Source organism: Berghia stephanieae, chromosome 4 (assembly GCF_034508935.2).
Source record: "Berghia stephanieae isolate SIO BIC M18660-M18661 chromosome 4, UCSD_Bste_1.3, whole genome shotgun sequence".
In the NCBI taxonomy this organism is placed as follows: Eukaryota; Metazoa; Mollusca; class Gastropoda; order Nudibranchia; family Aeolidiidae; genus Berghia; species Berghia stephanieae.
In genome coordinates this window covers 22134158-22144157 of record NC_088363.1, presented here as the reverse complement: position 1 = coordinate 22144157, position 10000 = coordinate 22134158, and the positions used below count along the sequence as shown (strand labels likewise).

Here is a 10000-nt window from a genome sequence, read left to right as displayed (position 1 = left end):
GCGCACTGACTTTCGTATCCCTCGCTTGTTTTTGAGAGCAGATAAAGGTGAGTATCTGTTAAAATGCAGTGTGTATTAACACAATGAATAAAGCTAATGGCTATTCAGTGTATCAATCTTAGTGTATTCAGACTAAACCTAATGGGTAGTCGGTGTATTAACATATAGAAAACCTATTGAATGTTCATTTTAAACCTAATGAGTATTCTGTGTTTCAACCTCAAGATTAAGCCTATAGGTATTCGAAATAAGCATGATGAGTATTCGGTGTATTAATCTCAAAATTAAACCCAACAGGAGGTCAGCCTAAGACTTAAGCCTGATGGGAATTCAGACAAAACTTAATGGATATTTAGTGTATTAATATCAAGACTAAACCAACTACGTATTAAGACAAAACCTGATGGGTTATCCAGTGTATTATTAATCTCAAGACATATATCTAATCGGTATTCAGACTAAACCTTATGGGTATTCAATACAATTTATTAATCTTAAAACTGAACCAATTTGGCATTCAGTATTCACAGAGAGACTTTTTTACAATTTTGTCTTCAATTTCAATAGTGGTCGTTGAAGTAGGTCTGTAAATACGATGCATAGGAAATAGGTGAAAAAGAAAGCCTTTATATTCAGTAGTAGTAGTAGTAGTAGTAGTAGTAGTAGTAGTAGTAGTAGTAGTAGTAGTAGTAGTATAATATAGTAATAATAGTAATAATAATAATAATAATAGTAGTAGTAGTAGTAGTAGTAGTAGTAGTAGTAGTAGTAGTAGTAGTAGTGGTAGTAATAGTAGTTGTAGTAGTAGTAGTAGTAGTAGTAGTAGTAGTAGTAGTAGTAGTAGTAGTAGTAGTAGTAGTTGTAGTAGTAGTAGTAGTAGTAGTCGTAGTAGCAGCAGCAGTAGTAGTAGTAGTAGTAGTAGTAGTAGTAGTAGTAGTAGGAGGAGGAGGAGGAGGAGGAGGAGGAGGAGGAGGAAGAGGAGGAGTACGACAACGAAGAGGAGAAGGACGAAGAGGGGGAGGAAGAAAAAGAAGAGGAAGAAGTAGAAGAAGAAGAAGATGATGAAGAAGAAGAAGAAGAAGAAGAAGAAGAAGAAGAAGAAGAAGAAGAAGAAGAAGAAGAAGAGGAGGAGGAGGAGGAGAAGGTTGTGGTGGAAAACAGAAGAGAGTGGGTGGAGACGACCATTGAAAGGCCCAGTGGAACAAGAGGAATTTGAAGGGAAGGTTTTGGTGTGCAACGAGAAGATTAAAACCGAATTCCTTTGAACAAGACGGAAGAGATATTGCTCTGTGTCTTTATCCTTATCGTAGTAGTAGTAGTAGTAGTAGTAGTAGTAGTAGTAGTAGTAGTAGTAGTAGTAGTAGTAGTAGTAGTAGTAGTAGTAGTAGTAGTAGTAGTAGTAGTAGTAGTAGTAATAGTAGAAGTGGTAGTAGTAGTAGTAGTAGTAGTAGTAGTAGTAGTAGTAGTAGTAGTAGTAGTAGTAGTAGTAGTAGTAGTATAGTAATAGTGGTAGTAGTAGTAGTAATAATTATAATAATAGTACTAATAATAGTAGCCGCAGCAGCAGCAGCAGCAGCAGTAGTAGTAGTAGTAGTAGTAGTAGTAGTAGTAGTAGTAGTAGTAGTAGTAGTAGTAGTAGCAGTGATTAATTCTCCGGCAGTAGTAATTGTTCAGCTGTTGAAGTTAATGCAGTAATTATTGTAGTAACATCAAAATGTCTATATTGTCAACTATTATTTATTTATCATTGTAGCCTTTTTAGACATTATTTAAGCAATGAGAAAGAAGCTACTCACAAAAATGTTATCTATCCGTTTGAAACGAACCATCCAATTACCTTGTAAATTACTGAATGCAAACGTAAACAATGTGAATTGCCGAATGCGAAAGTAAACAATTTAAAACGTTATCCCCCTGTTCAAAACCCATCCTTTATGCCATACACACACATTCACAAGAACACCAGGCATGTGAAACAAACATACACAGACCAGCCATCACACTTTGTTTGTCCAGTAAGGGGGACAGAGTTATCCAGACGCCTTTCCTTCAACAGCCACGAGAAGATAACAGACGGTTATAGTTTGATTGAAAAACGATGAGAGGGACCAACAAGAGAATAGTGTATCTACGATTTAAGGAGAGGACAGCAGCAGTTACATTGATAACATACCATAATATTCCTTCTTGAATCCGATGGCGGATCATACACGGGAGCAACAAAGCTATAATCCCCTCGAAGAAATTTCGTCGAGCCTACAACTTATCTCATAAAGAAAGAAAATTGTTCACCGAGTCCTCGTTTGTCTTATAACTTTAGAACAGAATAGAGTTTTAAGCAATATTTAACTAACAATATTGAATTACATTACATTATTTAAAGATTTACTCCTCCCACTCAGTATTTCTACAAGCCGCCGCTGTTTGTATTCTCGCCCATATTTTTGCATCGCTATCTTGGGAGTTCTGCTTACCTGTTACATCATGGTGTGGCTGTTGCATACTCAAATAAGGGGATAGGCATGGACAATGAGTCATTGTACGTAAGTTCACCAATTTCTAGAAAACCCAGCCTTGACCCTCAAAAAGGTTTTTTTTTAAAAAACAGTGACATAGCATAGCCCTCGTTAACTCCTAGCCTGACACGAGGACTTGTATTTTAGCATCATTTTTATGTCGTTGCCTTGTGAGTTGTCCTTACTAGTGTTCAAGAAAACAACTTATCCCAATGGTTGAACCATTGAATACAACTCACGATTTACTTTCTTTTGGTTGTCTGGCTCTGTATTTTGACGTAATTTTTGGTCAGTTTCAGGTTATGATTATGGATACGAACAGAGTCAGTCATGTTATAGCATTGACCAAGAAACCGGTTACCAAATTGATAACTTCTAATTCATTATTGAACGGGATACTTCCATGTATCCGATTTCCCCACATCATGGAAAACTTTAAAAAGAAGCTGTACACAGGAATTATAATGATTTATGACAGTACAGTGTTCGTTTTATGTCGTATCTCAACTCCGATTTGCCTCAGATTGTTTTCATTAATGTTTTGAAAGGAGCCAAGAACTTCATTTTTATTACATAGACGTCTATATCTATCTTATAGAATCGTATGTAGCTACACCACTTTTGATATTTGAAATGTTGCCTTAAAAAATTACAAAATTTAAAATGTTGCAGTTCTAATTGCTTAGTATAAATAATACCGTATATTCCACATGAAAATTATTTTATTTACCTACAAATATCAGAATTTTGAAATTTGCAGAAAAGAAATTGTTGGAAAACTATTGAATCATCAAAGAATTGATCTGTGTACGGTTGATTTCTTTGCAAATTCAGGTTTAGGGCCTGTATGTAAATATCTTTCTCCGTTGTCACGTTTTATCTATGGGTATGGCGTCATTGTTTACAACAAAGCAAAACGGTATTTTCCGTGGTGTTGATTTCAAATATCAAAAGTGGTGTAGCTACATACGATTATATAAGATAGATATATGTAATAAAAATGAAGCCAAAATTTGAATATTCAAAAAAGAAAACTGAAAATTTGATAGAAAATGAATCGACTTGCAATCCGACAATAATATGTGTATTGTGGAAAACAGAAATAGATTGAGCTTTTATGAAGAACGATTATATAATAAGGTAAGAACGCTCAAAGTTTCCAAGCCTTCTGAAACACTGAATGTGTAGGACGTAACATACAGCCTTTAAGGTTCTGCCATCATTTCTTTTCGACAGGAGACAACACCAGATACTCGTTTTACACCTGAGGGTAGTGAAAAAAATGTGGGTAAAGATCTTTTCCCGTGGATACAGCGGAACTCAAACCTTCGACCTACATGTTACAAGCCATGATGTCACAAAACCGCATTGGATATGTACAAATGGAAATATCATATACATATCTCGACAATAAAACCAAATGACGGATAGTGATATTACTAATGATAACGATGATGCAGAAAGAAAGAATATAAACATGTTTTACATATCAGAATTAGAGAATTAACAAAATAATCTAGATATAATGACTCTGATTGCGGAAAAACATTGAGTATCGATTGTACAAAATCTCTGTAAAAAAACATCATCTGAACAACTAAAAAACATCAATAAAAATTATGAAATTGTATCAACGGTAGTTTTATAATCGTGTTACAATCACAAAATAGTAGTTTGACAATTGCTTAACATCACAGAACGGTGTGAAACAATAAAGATAACTCACTAATTTAATGTGGGTATTTTATAACTTGTCGGATGACATCAGACAAACACAAATAAATAATTAACAACAGCCCCGACATGTACTTACTTATTTGCAAATGTGTATACTCCCCCTCCCCCCCCCCCCCCCCCCCCCCCCGGCTTCCCGGGAACAAATTAAAAATAACAAGAAAATAAAAAATAAATAAATAAAACAAAAAGCTCATATTTAACCATGATACGACTTGTAAATAAATAAAATATTTTGTTCAAACAATGACCAAGTTGTTAATTTGTTATCACTTTTTGTTGTTGTTGTTTTGTTTTTTTTTGTAGGAGTGGTGGAGTGGTGGATAGCTCAGACAGTAGAGCCACGCTCTCCCCGGCAAGGCAGAGTTGTCGTACCAGTAAGTCCCCCATCGCCACGGCGAAATTTTTATTCTCTATTATTGTCTTCTAGCACTTCCCGCTCACTTCATTTCTTGTTGTTTTATTTGTTATTTATTTGTTTATTTATTATTTTCTAAAATACAGTTTGAATCGACTTGAATCCTTTGGAGTCTTTTATAACAGTAAGTTCAATCCAATCCAATCCATACTGTCGCATAATATACCATTCTTACACTCTTGCTTTTTGGAATTCCGGACGTGTACCCGACCGTTGCACGAGCTTGCGAATGCGCATTGGGAACAAAGTTCGCATTCCAAAACGCAAGAGTGTGAGAAATCTTTTATTCTACTCCTCAATCGAGTCATATTTCGTCATCTTTGAATAACAGACATCTTCAAAAACATTTAAATGATACTTCTTTTTAAAGAATCAGATTTTTAGTGAAATGTATGCTTGATAATCTGACTTCACAAATTATTATTGTAAAATACGCGTTACTATAGATCTAGGGAGAGGGGTAGAAGAAACGTCATATTTTTATGGTGTGGGATGGTGTCACGTTATTGCTTTATATCACAAGGATTATGTCCTCCATACTTTTGTGACTGCATTGTTTTCCAATTGACAAGTAACTCAACTTGTTGGGGATGGAACCCCATAACGTTACTTACTGTACATTGAAAAAATGGACTGTTTTTTTTTATGCATTCATTCCTGGGTGGGGTAACTGATAGCAGCGCTCCTCTCTTGTGTTCTGTAAGTGGTCTTTAGTTGGGATGGTCGTTTGTTCTAGTAAGTCTTAAAAGAAGTAATAATATATATATATATATATATATATATATATATATATATATATATATATATATATATATATATTCCGTTTTGTTTACTCATTCTCTTTCAACGCTATCCAGTTGCTCTCAGCCATAATGTTTGCTATTCCACCGCGAAGTTTGCGCTGGAGTGTAGAGTAAGAACAAGAATTTTGAGAAGGTGATGTAAAACTTCCCAAGTCTATGCTAGTAGTGTCGGGAATGCTGACAACAGCACCTAAAGAGTGGGGCCCGATAATGGAAGCAATCCCCCCCCCCCCCCCGCTCTCCCCGATGTCCGGAGGGTGACGATTACCTGGCCCAAGGCTTAACAAAATAAAGAGAGGAACTGGGAAACCCATCTGTGACAAATAATGGACGGTTCCCCCGTTTGGAGCCGAAATAAGTCCCGTCAACTCTTGTACTTGGGGTCCCGATTGCTCAGTTGGTAGAGCACTCGCTTCACACGCGAAGGAACCAAGATGGATCCCAGGTGCGTCGAGATTTTTTTTTTCGGACCCCCTGTCTCTCCAGCAGTGTGTCTCTTAGCCCTGGAGGAAAGTACTTTGCGATAGACTAGCGTCTATCCGAAGGATAGCAAGCAATTGCTATTGCCCATTTCACGCTATAGAAACCGGGATAAACTCCGACTCTGGAGAGCTATTTTTTGTACTTGGCTTTCTTGACAGGGTTGCACATACGAGATATTGAAGTCGACTACAAATAAGACTGGGAGCAATACAATCTAGAAAAATGCAAATGGGCCATTGGTCGTATATTGTACAGTCTTTCAAAAAAGTCAAGCGATGGATATCTATTGGAAATTCTAAGAACGCTAAGTTGTAAAAGATGGCATTAGAATCTTCTCACTGTTATCATCAGGAAAAGTGTCTCCCTAACTCAAAACAATGAATCAGTTAAAACTACAGCACAACAATACCCAATTCATATTGAAAATAATATAGAAACATCTGGGGATTTGGGTCTCCAAGTGTGTATTTGTGACATTGCTTATCATAAAAATAATAATTTTTATAACTGCGGATGCTCACGCAAATCGATCAGTCAGAGTTTTATTCTAGATACATTACATTTAACATTCAATGGAGCCGTGACTTACTAAGGTATTGATACATGTATTGCTCTTAACCCAGTTTGAATCGCTCGCATGACTGGATGACAATGACTCCATTCATTTATCTGTTTTCAATAATTGTCCATTCTAATCGTTTATGTTTTCACCAAAACACGTCTTCAATAGAGGGAAGTGATAATAGGGAACAAAAGCGTGATGTCAAAAAATCTGGTTCCAATCTCATTGGAAGTGTAAAACAACTCTTCCGGAGGAATGGATATAGTATACCTTGTGTAATAGATCTTCTGGTTTTAGAGTGATGGCATCTGATTTTCTAGTCTAAATATATGCTAGTCGTCAATAAAGATAATCCATACTCGTTCTTTTACGTCCCGCAATCCTAATAATAATCCTAAGAATACACCCTGCCACTAAAATAGGTATGCCACCTTATGATTCAATATGTAACGTATTAATTATTAGTCCTTCGAAGGGCTGGTTACATATACAGTTCCAAGGATTTTGGAAATGGAAAAGTAAAAGGTATGTCGACACGACTTTTGACTTTTCTGCCCTTTTGAAAGAAATAGGGGCAGCCTGGCGCAGCTTTATGGTCCTTGCTTCGTACCCGCCGCGCTGTGTAGCCATGAGCAAGTTACCTCGCTTTAGCTCACTTTGCGGCGCTGCATTGCGGCTAACATCTGGGTTAATCCCGTCTTTCCTTGGAATAGACCCTAAAGACATTAATATCCCCTTTCTGAATAAATATAATTTATTCATTTATTATTTATATTGACTGAAAAATGTCTTCTTTCTTTTCTCTAAAGAAATACACATTAAAAATATGAAGAATAATGTAATGAAAGCATGACACATGGTTGTTGACAAGCCGGTACAATTCTTAATAGTATAAATCTACCCAAGTCATGACAACAAAAAACATCTGAGGTTTGTTTGTTTTTATTCTTTTCTAACCTTTTAGAGCCATAGTCTATAAAAGTCTCTGTTGTTTAAATTGTTTAAAATTATTTGATAAAATGCTCGTCGAAAGTACTTTCGGTCAGACGTTAATTAGATACAGCTTCCTAGTCATCGTTGAATGAAAAAGAATATCTTCAAATAATGCCTACAGGTACAACCAATGGAGGAAAGATAACTCGTTTATTTACTAATAGAGCTAACTCCGAATAGTCAAGTATCGAATTGTCGTACATTGTTATGGATAGAACGAAGATGACGTCACTCGGATCTTTGTTATTGTTTTTTCCATCCACATTTATGAGTAATTCTCACTTAATTGTATTATCTAGACTATAAAAGTTAATGGTTACACATAGTTTTGTGTGTTGGTCCGTTATACTTCAGGATGGCAATGTTGTGAGCTTCTTAGCCAAGCGCATACTATCTATATGCTACACCTTTTCAAACACATTTTTTAAAAAACTTCTTTATAACAATCTTGCTTAACTCTCTCCTTATCGGCCATTTTCTGGATTTTCCCCAAAACTTCACACCCAACATATACAAAAATAGATTTATTTCACTCAAACACAAAATCTGTTAGTTCTTGCTATACATATTCTTTTTGTTAAACGAGCTCTTCAACACAGTGTTAATATACTTTAACTCTCGCAAACATTTTGTTCAAATTTTATGATGCACAAAATAAATTAGAATGACAAATATGTTGGCTGCATCGTAACAAATGTGACGATATGGGTGGCAAGGGGGGGGGGGGGGGGGTAATCATACACTCCGCTTATTGACAATCTATATAAACTGCCCGATGTGTTCGATTAAAAAAAAAAGTATGCCTTTTGCGCCGCGATATCATAAGATATCGTCGCCTAGGTATTCCACGAAGGAATATAGATAACTCATCAAACAAGATGACTGATGTCAACAGGAATCACCCATGTTGTCCAAGTGAGCAAATTGGGGGTTAATAATCTTGCTCAAGGAAATAAACGAAAGTGCCTGAAGCAGGACTCGAACCCGGGTCATCCGGACCACAGTGCAATGCCTTAACCACTCGGCCACTCCCCCCCCCCCCCCCCCCCCTCCCCATGTGTGCGATTAAGCGGAGTAAAATGTACTGTGTAGAAGCAAGGAACACCCTCAAGATTTTATGTGTATATTTATACAAAACTGTTTTCTGATCAATTTGCACTTTATTCCCTCAAAATTATCTTTATCACTGTAGGAAAATATGCTGAGTCTATGGTCAAGAATTCCCTAGCAAAATTACCATTAAATGTTTGCCTCTATCTCAAAAAGACCATTTTAAAATTATTTTTTAAGGGGGAGGGGTACTGGACGTACACAAATATCCATCCGAAATTTTTGCATGTAAGTCACTTGCCTTTGATTCGAAAAGTTATTTCTTTTCTTTCTACAACCCTGAATCACTACTGAGATTGTAATATTTCTTCACCGTTTGACCTTCAAACGAGCTATTGCCTTCGATTCGCAGGCGAGTGGTTTAAGCACAGTCCATATTGATGTTATCTACTCTTTTCTTGTTGGAAACGGTCAGATATAATGTTAGGTTAGCGGGAAATTTAATTGAAATTGAAATTGAAATTAAGCTTTATATAGCGCAATATCCACTAAATGTGCCCAAAGCGCTTTACAAGGGGTCCCTGGTCAACAGCAACATTTAACATGTAGGACGGGATATGACGCCTGCTAGGCGATATTACAATTTTTCGGACAAAGACAATGCTGTTAATGGCCAGGTACTCATTTTACACCTGAGTACGGTGAGAGAATGTGAGTAAAGAGCCTTTTCCAAGGACTCAACTATGCGCCGAGCGCGAGGCTCGAACCCAGGACCTTCCGATCCGAAAGCGAGTGTCATACCACTATACCACATAGCCGCACATGTTAAGGGTAAACTGAAACTTGGAAGGCCGTCCTTGGTCTCCCTCTCTTATAACATGACAGTGACAGAAAATCTATATCATGTTCATAAAATACAGTCAGGGGCGAGGACCCTGTTAATAACCCTGACGTCTTGTGGGAATACACTCAAGAATGTTTACATTAAAAGTTATACACTGTAGGAGAATATCATATTCGAACGAGCACGGACAACCACTTAGTCAGCAAGTGTCAGTTTAATACTAATGAATAATGAATCTACTTAACACACTGGTTTGCCATTTTCAAATAATATTATCGAACTAAATAGTCGGTTTTTATGAAACAAATTATGACAAAGTATATGTTAAGTGAGCGTTTATCCGGCGTGATATCTACTTAACGTGCTAAAAAACGCTTTACATAACATATTCCTAAAAACGTATGAAACGATTTCTCAAATAGAACAGATACATTAAACTGTCAAACAGGGGACAGTTTTCCCGAGCTACCCGGTATATATATTATTATAATTTGGCAAATTGGATTTTTTTTGTAACGCTAAGGCTCCGAAACCACTGGACCAATCATCACCAAATTGTGCATGGTATTTACAATCAACATGAATACGGTTTCCGTG

General features: G+C 36.6%; 2 protein-coding genes across 3 annotated transcripts in view; one reads left to right on the top strand and one right to left on the bottom strand.

Moving 5' to 3' along the window:
• LOC144970234 (uncharacterized) overlaps positions 1-10000 on the bottom strand; it is a 41716-nt gene that overhangs the window by 27593 nt on the left and 4123 nt on the right. Inside the window, exon 1 of one of the 2 annotated variants that reach the window (XM_078909668.1) lies at positions 1797-1987. The exons of the other annotated variant lie outside the window; for it this stretch is intronic. The gene's annotated coding sequence lies outside the window, so the exon portion shown is untranslated. Of the gene's footprint in view, positions 1-1796; positions 1988-10000 lie in introns of those variants that run through there. 2 annotated transcript variants of the gene reach the window in all.
• LOC144970237 (beta-1,3-galactosyltransferase 6-like) overlaps positions 4586-10000 on the top strand; it is a 19853-nt gene continuing 14438 nt past the window's right edge. The window contains exon 1 of the mRNA XM_078909673.1: positions 4586-4627. The gene's annotated coding sequence lies outside the window, so the exon portion shown is untranslated. The remainder of the gene's footprint in view (positions 4628-10000) is intronic.